At 41.5% G+C, this 15,722-nt stretch overlaps 1 protein-coding gene across 9 annotated transcripts in view; it reads right to left on the reverse strand.

The window, feature by feature from the left end:
• AMBRA1 (autophagy and beclin 1 regulator 1) overlaps positions 1 to 8,035 on the reverse strand; it is a 173,361-nt gene extending 165,326 nt beyond the window's left edge. For 7 of the 9 annotated variants that reach the window (XM_029207199.1, XM_029207195.1, XM_029207201.1 and 4 more), the window contains exon 1: positions 7,829 to 7,999. The gene's annotated coding sequence lies outside the window, so the exon portion shown is untranslated. Of the gene's footprint in view, positions 1 to 7,619 lie in introns of all 9 variants that reach the window. The other 2 variants (XM_029207194.1, XM_029207193.1) reach the window with 2 other exon arrangements.
• Between the last annotated feature and the right edge of the window lie 7,687 nt (positions 8,036 to 15,722).

Below are 15,722 nucleotides of genomic sequence, written 5' to 3' on the forward strand. Positions count from 1 at the left end.
TGATCACTTCCTCCCTGAAACATGCTCCTCTCCCAGTTTCTGAGATTTTCTCTTAAATTCCTTGCAGCTTGGTCCTAAGTGCTCTTCTACTCCTAGTCTATACATGCCTTTCGTCTGGGTAAACTCATCCATTTTCCTTGACTGTTAACACCTATATACTGGGGCATCCAGATTTATTTCCAGCGCCATTTTTGAGCATTAGCTCAATGACTGCTTACTTGATGGGTCCACGTGTATTATTTCACAGATATCTCACACTTAGCATGACTAAAATTGAGGCTTTCATTCCACTCGCCAACTCAAGTTAAAACCTACCCCTCCTCCAATGTTTCCACCTCAGAAATGGCAACTTCTGAGATGCTGATACTCATGCCAGAAATCTGGGAATCATACCTGATACCTCTCTCTTCCCACATATCCAATCCATCATTAAGTCGTTCTGTCCTAATTCTAAAATATCTACTGAATCTTTCTACTTTCCTCCATCTCCTCTGCCTACAGCCTAATCCAAACCATTGTTATCTTTTGCCTGGACCACTATAAGGCAGCCTAATTATTAGACTTTCCCCACTTCCTCTCTTTCCAAATTTTCCACAATTTCCAATTTTTTCCACCACAGATTTTCAAAAATTTTCACAACATAGCCAGAATAATTTTTTAAAAATCATATATTAGGTTACAACACTCATTCTTAAAACCTTCAAAGGCTTCTGATTATACCTAGGAAAAAAATCCAAAATCCTTGACACAGTCCTGCCTAAATCTCTATCCTCATCCTATGCCCCCCATTCTTACCCACTGCTCATTGCATTCAAAGCACACCCGTCTTTTTTCAGCTTCTCAAATGTGCCAAGTTCTTTCCCACCCCAAGGCTTTCACACATGCTATTCCTTTCCCTTCCCCTTTCTTCCTTCTAGTCTCTGCTTAAATATCACTTCTTCAGAGAAACCTCCCCCAAAGCTCCAATATAATTCATGTCCCCCTGCTATAATCTTTTTTACTTTTCCATCATAAGACTTTACATACTTTGTAATTATACATTTATCAGTGTTTTTTTTGGAAATATTTATTTATTTGACTGCATCGGGTCTTAGCTGCAGCACGGGCTCTTCGTTGCGTTGCAGCAGTGGGCTTCTCTCTAGTTGTGGCATGCGGGCTTAGCTGCCCCGCGGCATGTGGGATCTTAGTTCCCCCACCAGGGATGAACCAGTATCCCCTGCATTGGAAGGCAGATTCTTAACCACTGGACCACCAGGGAAGTCCCTATTGGTGTATTTTTTGTTTACTGCCTCTCTCTCCTCTGGATCATAATCTCCATAAGGGTATGGACGATGTCTATTTTTTTCACCGTACTCTTGGTATAATGGCAGTAGTTTAGAGAGTTTAGAATTGTTTAAAGTATTGATAGTTTAGAATCAGTATAATTTAGGGATTAGGAGCAGGGGAGCCAGGCTGCTTGGATTCAAATCCTGGTTCTGCCACGGACGAGCTCTATGACCTTGGGCAAACTGCTTAACCTCTCTGTGCCACCATTTCCACATCTAGAAAATGGGGAGAACAAAAGTACCTACACCATAAGGTTGTTATAAGAATGAAAAGAATCAACAACACAAAGCACTTAGTACAGTACCTGGTGCAAAGCACTTCAATAAGCACTGGCTCTGATCAGCTCTTATTAGGGTATCCTCACCATCTCCCACAGAGGTAAACATTCAATAGACATTTACTGGATGAATGACTGATAAAAGAGACTCTACTACAGTCATTAAATAGGCTTTTTTAAATGACAGAGCAGGAGTATTATAGAGATTTGGAGATGAAAACATAAACAGTTAAGGCAAAGACTGAAGAAACCCACAATTTATAATGCATAAAGGGATAACAGTAATAAAAAACTAACTCTGGGACTTCCCTGGTGGCGCAGTGGTTGAGAGTCCGCCTGCAGGTGCAGGGGACACGGGTTCGTGCCCCGGTCCGGGAAGATCCCACATGCCGCAGAGCAGCTGGGCCCGTGAGCCATGGCCGCTGGGCCTGCACGTCCGGAGCCTGTGCTCCGCAATGGGAGAGGCCACAACAGTGCGAGGCCCGCGTACCGAAAAAAAAAAAAAAAAAATAGAGCCCACGTGCCACAACTACTGAAGCCTGTGTGCCTAGAGCCCGTGCTCCACAACAAGAGAAGCCACCGCAATGAGAAGCCCGCGCACCACAATGAAGAGTAGTCCCTGCTCGCCGCAACTAGAGAAAGCCCGCACACAGCAACGAAGACCCAATGCAGCCAAAAATAAAATTAATTAAAAAACAAACAAACAGAAAAACTAACTCTACTGGATGCTCAGTCTTTACCACTAAGCAAAAAATATGTTCACTCTTCCAGATGTTTACCCAAGGTGATTTGGTTGCTTTGACTTTTCCCTAAATATCACCCTTTTCCAAAACTTTAATCACTTTCTTCAAAATCCTTCCAGCACCAAGCACAGTTCAGATAGATGGTAAAATTCAGATACTATCATTTTCTACCTGTTTTGCAAAGAAATGTTCTTCTGTTCCTAAAATAGCTCTAGACTGTTTTGCTACATATATTATAAAATCCTCAAAGTTTTGCCCTCAATCTAATATCTGGAACTCTTTCAGACACTGTTGCTTTGGACGTTTTCTCTTTCCCAGTGAAGACTCATCCTCTCACTATAAGTTGAAGGACATTGAGGGGAATGAGGGACAAATATGCTGCTTTAACTTCCTATTCCTTATTCAAGCTTCCTCAAAAGACCCTAAACTTCAATCTAAGCATCACTATTATCCGTTCTGCTTTTGAAGAACATATAATCTTTAGCTTATTATAACAATATTGAAAATGATAACAGCTGGCATATATAGTGCTATGTGCTATTCTAAACACTTTACATATGTCAACTCATTTAATTCTCACAACAAACCGTATGATATTCTACAGATGAGGAGAGGCACAGAGAGGTTAATTAACTTGCCCAAGTCGCAGAGCTAGTTAAGTACTGGCACGGTGATTTGGACCCAGACTGCCTGGCTCCAGAGTCAGGACCACTATGCTATTATTTCAAGAGTTTGGCAAGACATTTTTTTGCCTTGTTTTCACAGGTCAGCTAGACAGAAATACTCCAATTCTTGCCCCAAATCAAACATGCATATTAATCCTCTCCAATTCAGCAAAATTTCAGATGTTTCATTATATCATAGGCATATATACCTAAAACAAAGTAATTGTGGTTCATGGGAGAATCTATGTTCTATCCTGGGAAGCAGAAATAAACAAATGATGAAATCATGAAATGTGAAATTTGCCTCAGTGAATCCTACAGATAGAAATATAATTCCAGTAAGTAGTAGGAAAAAATGTTTGCAAAACACTTTTAATTTCTTGCAGGAAAAGTACCAAACAAGACTGTAGGTGTTATTATATACACACCCAACAGCAACCTACATTTTCCCTCTCTCAATTTCACGACAATTCTCCTAAGTCTCTCCTTTTATATGAAGCAAAATACCTCAGCTTATTCCCTGCTACAAACACCTGAAGGCATGTATCCAGTTTTCAAATTCATTCAACTCAACTTCCAAAGAACAGTGTTTTTTGGAAAAAATTAATAAATGAAAACTAACACATAAGAAGTAAAAAATTAAACTCATTAGTCAAGCATGCTGGATATTCATTAAGTCATAGTTATCCTTTACTATGCCAAATCCAGTGTCATCATACATTAAGTAACAGACAAATATTTTATGTAGCAATCTTAAATGAAGACTTCCATTGCAATGGCAACAGGGGAACATTAATTTACTGAATCATGGTATGTTTCCAACTTTTTAGGGGGCTTAAGGATGCCATGGCTGAAGACCCCAATCCCCGTGAACACCCAGTGCCTTCCTCACTCCTTCATCTCTCTCATCTCTCTCTGTGTCTGCCCTTGTTTGTTTCCTTAATAGCACAGCCTAAATTTCAATCTTTATCAGATACCTGGTCAACTCTGCTCCCCACTGGAATTATCTCCATAAGGGCAGGAACACTCATGTCTACTTTTGTATCCCAGCATCTAATGAGACTTCCATAAATATTTGGTAGATGAAAAAAAGTCTGAAAAGGTAAGGGTTGAAACATACAGTCACAATCAAGGAATAGATCCAAAAGGTCTGACTGGAATATTTCATACCTCAGGAAAAAACGCAGTGCAACAATACTCAATAAATAAAGGAAAAAATTTAGGTGAAGTGAAGATTATCAACTCTAAGAGCGAAGGAAGAGACAGAACAAGTTAGAAAAGACTGCACTAATCCATAAACAAGCCAGGACTAACTGGAATAGAGGGAGTAACACGCAGCACCTAAAACTTCTTTCACTAGCACTTCCAAGGACTTACTCCTTTCCACAAACATGTAGTAAGCTTCTCCAATGCATTTAATGTTTGTCACCTCTATCCTCCATGACTGTCAGGCATAATGCTGCCTTCAAAGAAGCAAGCTGTCCAAGAACCCAGATGACATCTGTTCATTGTTGCTGTAAGACAGCATAGAAGTTAACATTTGAAGAGCACTTTATCTTTTCAAAGCAGCTTCATGTATTTTTTTTCTCAACAGAAGTATTACGATAGAAGTACTATCTTTCCCATTCTTTAAATACAGACACATAAAAGCACTCAAAGCCTTGAATTTGAATCCCAGCTCTGCTACACATTTACTGTGTGATCTTGGACAAATTATTTACTTTCTGTGAGTCCAGTATCCATGGGAAAATTAATATCTACCTTAAGGGACTGTTATGAGCATTCAGTGAGATTAACACCTGCAAAGAACACCACACCGTAAATGCTCAATAAAGGACAGTAACCTTCCCTATGGCCTCCTTAAATAGTTTGTACAAGATTTCTCAGCTAGTAAGTTGGTAAACCTAGGACTTAAACCCAGGTCTCCTGATTCCTTAATCTGTTTTCTTCTAGCCACATCACTTTGGCAGACTGCCACATATTACTGAACATATAAATATATTCTGACAATAAGCGATCACAACATTTTTATCTATCAGCAACTAATTTTAGCTTTGAGAAAAAGGGACCAAAAAAAACGATCTAATTAACTTGGGGGCAGAAGGGGTTCGAAAATATAAAATATAAATTACCCCCAAACCGTAGTACAGTTGTACCATAGCACTTCCGTACAAACAAAAATTATGACAAGAAACAGAAAGTTCTCTCTGGGTTTATGAGGAACAACTGAAGAAAGAAACGAGCATGACTATGATTAAAGGAACTTAAGGGTATTTTTTTTTTGGTAAACCAAACCACTGGGCAAAAAGATTTGCATCCCATTCCAAAGTAACTCTATCAGGGATGAGAAGTATCTTATAAAAAGAGACCTCAATGTGCTAACAACAAACTTTTTCTCCAATTCCTTTAAGAGTGAGATAAATGGGAAGAGTGAGATAAATTGTCAACATAAACTGTCAACATAAACGTTCATAAAGATACTTGAAGGCCATAAATGTTTGTTCTGGATTCAGTGTTAATAAGCAGCATAAAGGAGCATGATCAAAAGAATAAAAGTTTCATAAATATCCTAACACAAGCCGAAAATATTTTGAAAATTATACAGTATAAAAATAAGTTATTACTCTGTTAATAAAAATAACCGATTGTTTTCAAAGTGATATACATAACTAATCTTTTTCAAGTGCTATATATAACTCCTTCTAGGACAAGTTCTAGAAGACATTCGAAGAAGTTCACATCTTTAACAATCCCCAAGAGAAGAGAAGACAGAATAATTCAGTCACATCCTGAATTTGTAAATTCTGAAAAGAAATGCCAGGAGAGAGCTTGATCGACTTTGAAAGAACACAAGATTTAACCAAGAAAGGTAAGAGTTGAGTGAATTTCTATCACAAAGCAGGGGAGAAGCTGATAAGAAGCTCTACCCCTCCCCACCAGCACAACCAGATTTCTTGTCCTCCTCAACTCAACTTAAACCTCTGCTAATTATTTTCTATGGAAGCATAACAAAATGTTCCTAACATTTCTTCCTGACACTCAGAGCAAATTCTATTTATTATTTAGCATTCATTAGTAGCCACTGAGATACTACACTAACTCTAAATTCTATGCAGAACCTATCAATCTCCAGAGGGTAATGTCCCTTCCTTCTCTAAATTTTTTCCTCTGATATAAATTCTCCTCTACCATAAAAACTTTTCCAGAGAACACACATTCTTAGCCTAACTTCCCAATGTAGATTCTCCATAAAGATAGTCTCAGGACTCTTCATGAATCCCTTTCTGGGAGCACTAAGGTCCTGGTAACTAGGAAATCACTCATGATCAAGGGCCCTTCATTTAAATCCTGCTGACCTCACCAAAATAATAATATAACAATAATAATAATAAGGAACAATAATCCTTCCAAAACTCATATGAGAAGTCTAAATCTGTTAAAGAACATAGACTTGTATAGTTTCCATCCAAGGATTACAAATTTAGTCTCTTCTCCCTTAAGAAAGCCTATCTCCTACTGATTCTACAGATGTATTGTGGAAATACTTATTCAACTTAGAATGACCTCTAGGTTATTTTCTTCAACAAAGATATTACACAAATTAGAATCATTACACTGAATCCAATGAAAATAAAACGAGTAAGAACATGTAGTCTCCAAAATTTCCAAGCTGGGAGAGAAAAGGAAAACATAATGGAGTTCCCAGAATGCTAACTTTCCATTTAAATATCTCAATATTTGAATGATTCCTACACACAGGCTTTTTAACTCTAGTATATGCAGTAACTAAGCCACTAAGCAAATACAAAACTGGTCCGAACGAGGCTCCTTGGGTTTTATTCGGATTCTTCCTAGAAAGCACTCTCTGAGGATAAATATCTGACTTCAAAATCTTGACCATCCTCTGCAGGACGTTAACCACTTAACACCACAGTTGAAAGACTTCCAAAGAGAAGCAGGCTGAGGGGAAGAAGGAGAAATAAGTATCAACCAGAAAGCAAAACAGACAGCAAACAAAATTTTCTACCAAGAAACAAAGAAATTGTTTCTTTCTACTCTCGCTAAAATGATACAGACTTTCAAAAGCAAACCAGCCAAAGATCGCGTGGTCCCTTTACTCCTGCAATCCCCAGTGACGGACTCTATATTCCTAGGAAGGAGGGATCACAGACAATCAAACGGCAAATCACTATGTGGATAAAATGACTGGTAAAGTGAGGGGTAAAAAAATTGAATTGGCAAACAACAAAAAAAGACTTACGGTGCATTTAAAGATCTGTCAGGGCTACGGGGAAAAGTCACGTACTAGATCAGCCTCAGTTTCCCTACCCAAAAAAGGCGAGAACATGACACTTCGCTCAGAGGAGCCAGAGGGCCCTGTTCCACAAGCCCCCACCTATTCAAAGGCCCCTTCAAAGGCCGGAGTCAGAAAGTGTCCCCAGTGCAACTGAGTCATGACACTCGGAGCCTTTGGGGGGTGGAGTGGGAGGAAGAGAGGAGAGCCAAAGCGCGCAAAGCTCTATCCGTTCCTGGAAAGCGACTTTCCCCACACACTGGGGGTACCGACACCCGCCCCAGAGCCAACATCCCCTCCCTACCGAACCGCACCGGGCAGCCCCACCATCTCTGCGTCCTTCCGGCTTCTCCCTCAGTTTCCCGCCGCCTCACCGACCGCGCCCCCGAATTCAGCCGGGTAGTTCCTCCTCTGGCCGTGTCTCCGCTGCCGACCCGCCGCCCACCCGCCGGCGCCAAGGTCTTCTCAACCCGGCGGCGGAAGGATGCCGGGCCGGGCCTCCCAGGCTCCTCCCGTGGCCTACCTGAAAGGCGGGAGGGGGCTCAGTTTGCAGCCCAGCGAGTGGACTGAGCCACAGACTAGAAGAAGAGGCAAGGAGGAAGCAAGGGGTCCGCTCTACCGACCAGCGGGAGAAAACAGCCTGAGCGCGGAGCCTCACGGATAAGTCAGCCTTCCACCCGGCGCCGCCACCGCTCGGAAGACATCAAGCAAGAAGACGGCGCAAAAGATCACCGAATACACGAACGCCCAGACATCAAAGGAGGAGCGCCCAGACAATCGTTCAAGGAACTAGAGTCGAGCGTCGAAAAACAGCTTCGCTCCAACTCAAGGTCCGACTCCTGTCCAAGGCATAAATAAACAAACCCAGATCATAAGCCACGGAGTAAAGCAGACTGGGCTTCTGCCATTTTCTGTTTCAGCTGCCTGCTGTCTAAATTGTTTAGAGAACCGAATTTTTCTTGAGAGTGTTGAAGATCAAGTCATAGTATAATAACACGTTATCTAACTATAGTTCAGCGACTACCTTATGGACTCTCAACACTATCCCAACTGAGCAAATTTGACCTTAGTTTCCTCATGAAACAGGTGAATGAAAAAGATGATAGATTGATTGATTGATAGATAGAGGTATGACAGAGAGAATGAGAGAATCCAGACTGAGGAACAGAGTGAATAATCTCTATTAAAGCTCCAATTTAGCTCCCATAAGCATAGCAGAGAGAAACTGGAAAATTCAGGGTTCTGCAGTCTGATCTTAAGACAGGAAAAAAAAACCCAAAAATAATACACGTACTGCTTTTCTCTTTTATTTTATTCCAAAGGCCTAGAACCACAGGTGTGCTTCTTACATAATAACAAAGTCTCTTTGGGTTCTGAACTTAACGAAGTGTGTTTACATTTTTATCATCACAATAGCTTTTTTCTGAAGTCTCTTAGTAGACAGACTAATATGGTCAGCACAAACATGGATTAATATGTTCATCCCAGGCACAATTTAGTAAATCATATAGATCACTGCAATATGGGTTACCAACTGTGAGCAATAATAGTTTACCTTACCTCCTTCGAAGGAGGGAGGAGACTTGGAGAGTAAAGGTGTAAAAAGAAAAGATAGTCCCAGCCCTTAAAGAGTATATAATCTAATCAAAGTGAAAGCCCACATTCTTAAAACATTAGCTTTATTTACAATTTATTGTAATTTTTTTTTTTTTTTTTTTTTCTGTACGCGGGCCTCTCACTGTTGTGGCCTCTCCCGTTGCGGAGCACAGGCTCTGGACTCGCAGGCTCAGCGGCCATGGCTCACGGGCCCAGCTGCTCCGCGGCATGTGGCATCCTCCCGGACCGGGCACGAACCCGTGTCCCCTGCATCGGCAGGCGGACTCTCAACCACTGCGCCACCAGGGAAGCCCCTGTAATTTTTTTTTAATCCTTTAAATTCATGAAAATATTTAAGGAACAACTCATATGCATAAAATGCAGGATAAGACCAGCATCCATAATATGAAGACAAAACGCTTTATTGTCTATCACTTTTTTAAAAAAATAAATTTATTTATTTTTGGCTGCTTTGGGTTTTCATTGCTGTGCACGGGCTTTCTCTAGCTGCAGAGAGTGGGGCTACTCTTCGTCCTGGTGCACGGGCTTCTCATTGTGGTGGCTTCTCTTGTTGCGGAGCACAGGCTCTAGGTGTGCAGGCTTCCGTAGTTGCAGCACATGGGCTCAGTAGTTGTGGCTCACAGGCTCTAGAGCACAGGCTCAGTAGTTGTGGCGCATGGGCTTAGTTACTCTGCGGTATGTGGCATCTTCCCGGACCAGGGCTTGAACCCATGTCCCCTAGCATTGACAGGCCCATTCTTAACCACTGCACCACCAGGGAAGTCCCTTGTCTATCACTGTTTTAGAGGACTCTTCAAATGAGTAAACATTATAGCAACATTTATAAAAGCTTAAAAAGAAAGAATTTAAACACGAACTTTTAATTTGTTCATGTTCTCATGAAGTCCTTGGAAATATTCTACGTAATTTTTCATTTTATTTAATTTTTTGGCCGTGCCGTGTGGCTTGTGGGATCTTAGTTCCCCAACCAGGGATTGAACCCGGGTCACAGCAGTGAAAGCACCACGTCCTAACCACTGCACTGCCAGGGAATTCCTCTACATAATTTTTAAAGTTTAATTTAAGCAGAGACACAATAGTGTTATTTTTTTTGCATTATATAATTTCCCTATTAAAGTCTTTAATAGTTGTTATTTTAAACAATTGCACAATATTCCATTGAGAGGATTTACTGAACATGCTTCCCATTTTGAATATGTATCTTGCTTCCAAACATTTTCTGTGTAATAGGTATTGCAGCTCCTGGAAAGAGGCAGTTATAACCTTATTATTAATGATTAGAATCTACTGCACAGGACTTCCCTGGTGGCACAGTGGTTAAGAATCCACCTGTCAACGCAAGGGACATGGGTTCAAGCCCTGGTCTGGGAAGATCCCACATGCCACAGAGCAACTAAGCCCGTGCACCACAACTACTGAGCCCACACTCTAGAGCCCGCGAAACACAACTACTGAAGCCCGCGTGCCTAGAGCCCGTGCTCCGCAACAAGGGAAGCCACCGCAATGAGAAGCCCACGCACCACAAAGAAGAGTCGGCCCCACTCGCCACAACTAGAGACAGCCCACAGGCAGCAACGAAGACCCAACGCAGCCAAAACTAAATGAAATTATTTATTTATTAAAAAAAAGAGAAGCTACTGCACATAAACAAAAAGAGTAAGAAAACAAGGGGCTTCCCTGGTGGCACAATGGTTAAGAATCTGCCTGCCAATGCAGGGGACATGGGTTTGAGACCTGGTCCGGGATAGATCCCACATGCCGCGGAGCAACTAAGCCCGTGTGCCACAACTACTGAGCCTGCGCTCTAGAGCCTGCGAGCCACAACGATTGAGCCCACGTGCCACAACTACGGACGCCCCCGCGCACCTAGAGCCTGCGCTCTGCAACAAGAGAAGCCACCACAATGAGAAGCCCGCACACCACAACAAAGAGTAGCCCCCACTCGCTGCAACTAGAGAAAGCCTGCATGCAGCAACAAAGACCCAACGCAGCCAAAAATTAAGTAATTAATTTTTTAAAAAAAGAGTAAGGAATCAAGGCAGAGGTTTATTTCTCTGTCATATAAAAGAAATCTAGGGTAAGGTGTGGCCATTCAGCATCAGGGACCAGGCTTCTATCTTGTTGCTGTGACATGTTCAACAAGTGTTTTTTTGTCTTAGATCCAAGACAGCTGCTCAAGCTCTAGCCATCATGTCTACATTCCAACCAGCAGGAAGCTGAAAGAGGAAAGGCATGTCTCCTAGCCATAAGGACACATCTTGAAAATAGCACAGGACATTTCCACTTACATTCCACTGGCCAGAATTTAGTCACATAGCCACACCTAACTAGGAATTTGTCTTTATCCTGGGAAGCCATGTACCCATGAAAAGTCAGGGGCAAGTGGATTCTAGGAGATGACTAAATAAGCAGTCTGCCAAATTCCTAGAGCCAGCTGAGTAGCAGGCAAACAGACTTTGCTTTACTGTTTCCCAGGGCTGAGTTTCTACTTCTAGAATACACGCTTTAGGGAAGCTTCCTTCTTGGGGAGGCTTGTGGGGCTTAATTTCTAAAGCTACAGCCCTCACTCAAACTTGACCCATACAATGACTTTATTTTGAAACCTTGATTTCAGTGAGGAAAACTAAACAAACTACTTTAGAGGCTATAAGAAGTTTTCAGTTTTTCAAATCTGGAGACATTTATGTTTGGAAAAACACCTGAAGGTTATGCAAATATAAACCTAAAATCAACATCTGAAAATGGAGATGTTTGAGAAACTGAGGCTAGACTGCTCTGTGAAACCATGCAAAATATGGTTTATTCTGCAGACAGAGTTGCATCTTTACAGATAAGTTTCATTAGAGAAACTGTTTCAAGTGTGACAGTAAACTCCTATTTGTTCTTATCAAGTCTATTTGGACAGAAGAGTAGATCACAAAAGATCAGGGGTTGAAACCCTCAAACACACAGAAATCTTTTTACACTGGAGGAAGACCTGAGAAAAAGAAACCAGGTGGGCAGAAGGAAAGATCATCTTGGGATGTAACACAGAAGCCTACACCTTGGTGTTAAAAACTCAATAACTCATTATTATGTTGATTGTTGATTATTGTATTCTGATAGGATTCTTCTAGAGGAGTCACCCCCCTTGAAGGTAAGAGGATGCTTCCCCTGAAGTAGGGTGACCAACTGTCCCAGATTGCTAAGGACTGAAGGGTTTCCCAGGACACAGCACTTTCCGTGCTAAAACTGCGACAATTGAGGGCAAACCGGGAGAGTTAGTCACCCTAAGAATAAATATAGCCACTGTCAATCACGTGGAAAGAATCTGGAAAGACTAAACCAGGGGACTTCCCTGGTGGTGCAGTGCTTAAGAATCCGCCTGCCAATGCAGGGGACACGGGTTTGAGCCCTGGTCTGGGAAGATCCCACATGCCGTAGAGCAACTAAGCCCGTGTGCCACAACTACTGAGCCTGCGCTCTAGAGCCTGTGAGCCACAGCTACTGAGCCCGTGTGCCACAACTACTGAAGCCTGCGCGCCTAGAGCCGATGCTCCACAAGAGAAGCCACCACAGTGAGAAGCCCGCGCACCACGACGAAGAGTAGCCCCCGCTCACCACAACTAGGGAAAGTCTGAACACAGCAACGAAGACCCAAAGCAGCCAAAAATAAAAATATATTAATTAATTAATTAATTTTTTAAAAATGACTAAACCAGTAATGAGGATTGGGACTTACTGACCTGGGGGAATTGCCTGTGATAAAGGGTGAAGGGAGGGGAAAGGAGAGAATGGGAGGAGACTGTTCCTTATCTTGCTCTGGGCTCTGAGAAACCTATGACATTGGGTGGTAGGAATCAGGCCTGAACCTAAGATGAGATTCTGTAGCAGTACCATGAGTCATCTTATTACAAAGTCCAGGAAGAGGAGTTAGGCCTTGAGCAGCCAAAATGATGAGCCGCTTGTAGGTTTTGCGTTGCAATTCTATTGCTCTTTGGTAGTCTGCTCTCATGGCACTGTGGCATAACGTACACACTTTGGGTTGGACAGTAAAGGTAGAAGCTGTGTGGTGATGTAGGAGCAGCCCAGGGAAGAGGAGAGATCCCAGAACAGCAGGTAACCATTCACAGAACCATAACAGGCTTTTCCTTCTCTGGAATTATTTATATAGGATAAATTTCTAGTGGTGGAATTTATCAATGGATTGAAATGTATGAACATTTTAAGACTCTAGAATGGCATGGAAATCAGCCCTTCTATAAAGACAGCTGTATATGTAAGGGTTAGAAAACGTCTCAACAGACTGAAACTGAATGTTTTGCTGGGCAAACATGGAGACTCCTTTCCAAAAGACTTTTTGAAGTTTACCAGCCTGTGACTTCAAGGTCTACTTTTCTTGTTCTTGTTTAATATCAAGAGATCTCATACCTCCTATTTGATTATCACGAAGTAGGGTCTTAGATGGTAGTCACATTAAAAAAAGAAAAGCCTGTGCATTTTATGTGGTTAGGTTCCTGGGGTGTCTCCAGCCTTCAACTAGTATTTTTTCTTCCTTCCTGCACTGCCATTTTAACTTAATTCTGAGTCTGTTATCTCTTATACCCACAATTTTGTAAAATCTGGGTGGGATCTAGGGAGCAAAAGGGACCTGAGGATATATGCATGCACAGTGGTTAAAACTCCAATTTCTTATTTTCTTGATCTCTTCTTAACTTCCCCTACACTGTCAGGGAAATCAACTGTTAAGCTCAGTTCTTGAGTTTCCAGTTTATTATTTCAGGTAGGGATACAATTGTAGTATGTCTATTATCCATATAGCCTCTATTTTATTCCTCCCTATCTCTTATACTTTTTCATATATGATCCCATTAAAATTGTGTCTTGTTTCTTTGTCCCTAAATTAGATTAACTTGCTATAGATCCTTCACAGTCCAAGAAAGGAGCTCCATCTCTGTTTAGTTCATTTTAAACTAAGAATATGTTTATGGTCCCTCTTTTGTATAATTTGGAATTAGTAAACCGCTGATAACCCAATATTGTAGTTTTCCCTTAATACATCCTGGGACTTTTGCTGTCTTGGAACAGCTAAGGGCAAATCTGGAGAACTTCTATGCTGGCCAGATGGAATCATCTACGGGAAGATGAGGCTTATATAAGACAGGTGAAATCCTTGACTTTGTCCCAAAGCTATACCAGGAAGATACTATAAATCCACAATAAGGACCTCAAGAGAAGACTTCTCAGGCACCTATAAAAAGCCCCTATAAGCAAACCCTTGGCAATTTGGAAATACAGATCATGATCCCTCCCCTAGGTCATTCTGAGAAAAGTGTAACTGGACTGAAAAAAAATCCTGGCCTATAAAAATCCAGGTCGAAAGGAGATTAAAGGAATAGATTTTAACAGTTACTCTGTGGAATTAGGAAATAAAATGCTCCCAGGGAAAAACACTTCCAGCCAATGTTCAGTCTGTTCAGCACTTAGAAATTATCTTTGGTGTGCAAGTAATAGGCTTGAAATTGCTATTCTCCCCCAGACTGTCCCTCCCACTGAGGCTTCATGTCACCATCTAATAAGTTAAGTTGTGAAAAGCCCAATTTTCCTTTAATGTGGTTTTCTAAAGCTAAAATGCTAGGCACTTTCCAAGATTACACTCCACCTTGCCTCTTAAGATGCACGGGTAGCAGTATGCCTTTCCTCATGCAATACTCATAATAGAACCAAAACTTTAGAGGGAAAAATACCCATCTCAGGAAACTTGGAAAGACTGTGAGAGTTAAAATATTGCCTTATCAGGGAGACAAAGCAAGCTTGGGACACAGGTTAAACTTTACAAAGAAAAAAAACATAACAGGGCACCTCTATTGCATAATAAATAGAACAAAAGTTTCCAGTCACCCCTTCACTGTCCACTCCCATCTCAGCAATATCACTGTACTTGTTAAGCTCAACCTCCTGCCAAATGGACCCACTCCTTACAGAGTAGGATGATGATGGAAAATAGCATTTGGAGTAGAAATAAACAGCAGATAATAATCCATAATTGTTTTTAATCTTGTGGATGAGTCACCTTCAATTTATTTCCACATTTCTTTGGTCATCAGCTGTTCATGTCTTTACTTTGAAAATCACCAGATTAACACTGCCAAAGGCAGATAGGAAATGATCCATGAGGACAATTCAGAGGGATCACACGGGGGAGTGGCTGAGAAACTGGGAACAAAACAATCCTCAGGAAAGTCTCTATTTTGTCCCAGCAAAGGCACCAATGTGTGAACCTAATTCACACTTTCATTATTCCAATCAGGTTCTTTTTATATCAGTATAATTTTAGAATAAGACTTGGTGGAGGATTATTTATTTCCTGAGAAATTCTGTCCATCACTTTGCACAGAAGATATTCAAGTAGGTCTAACTCCAAAATTCATTTCAAACCAAGAAATTATATTCCTTTTACTTCTTCTTTTTTTTTTTTTTTTTTGCGGTACGCGGGCCTCTCACTGCTGTGGCCTCTCCCGTTGCAGAGCACAGGTTCCGGAGGTGCAGGCTCAGCGGCCATGGATCACGGGCCTAGCCGCTCTGCAGCATGTGGGATCTTCCCGGACTAGGGCTTGAACCCGTGTCCCCTGCATCGGCAGGCAGACTCTCAACCGCTGCACCACCAGGGAAGCCCTTACCTCTCCTTTTTAATACATGTCTTCTGTATCCCCTAAACTTTCTTTCTGAACAAGGAATTTCAAAGCAGAATGGCCCAAAAGACATCCTAACATCATGATCATAGGAAATGTGATCTATTTAGATGTGGACTGTCTAAACCT

The sequence above is a fragment of the Monodon monoceros genome, unplaced genomic scaffold, assembly GCF_005190385.1.
Source record: "Monodon monoceros isolate NGI ecotype Baffin Bay Population unplaced genomic scaffold, NGI_Narwhal_1 Super_Scaffold_7, whole genome shotgun sequence".
Lineage (NCBI taxonomy): Eukaryota > Metazoa > Chordata > Mammalia > Artiodactyla > Monodontidae > Monodon > Monodon monoceros.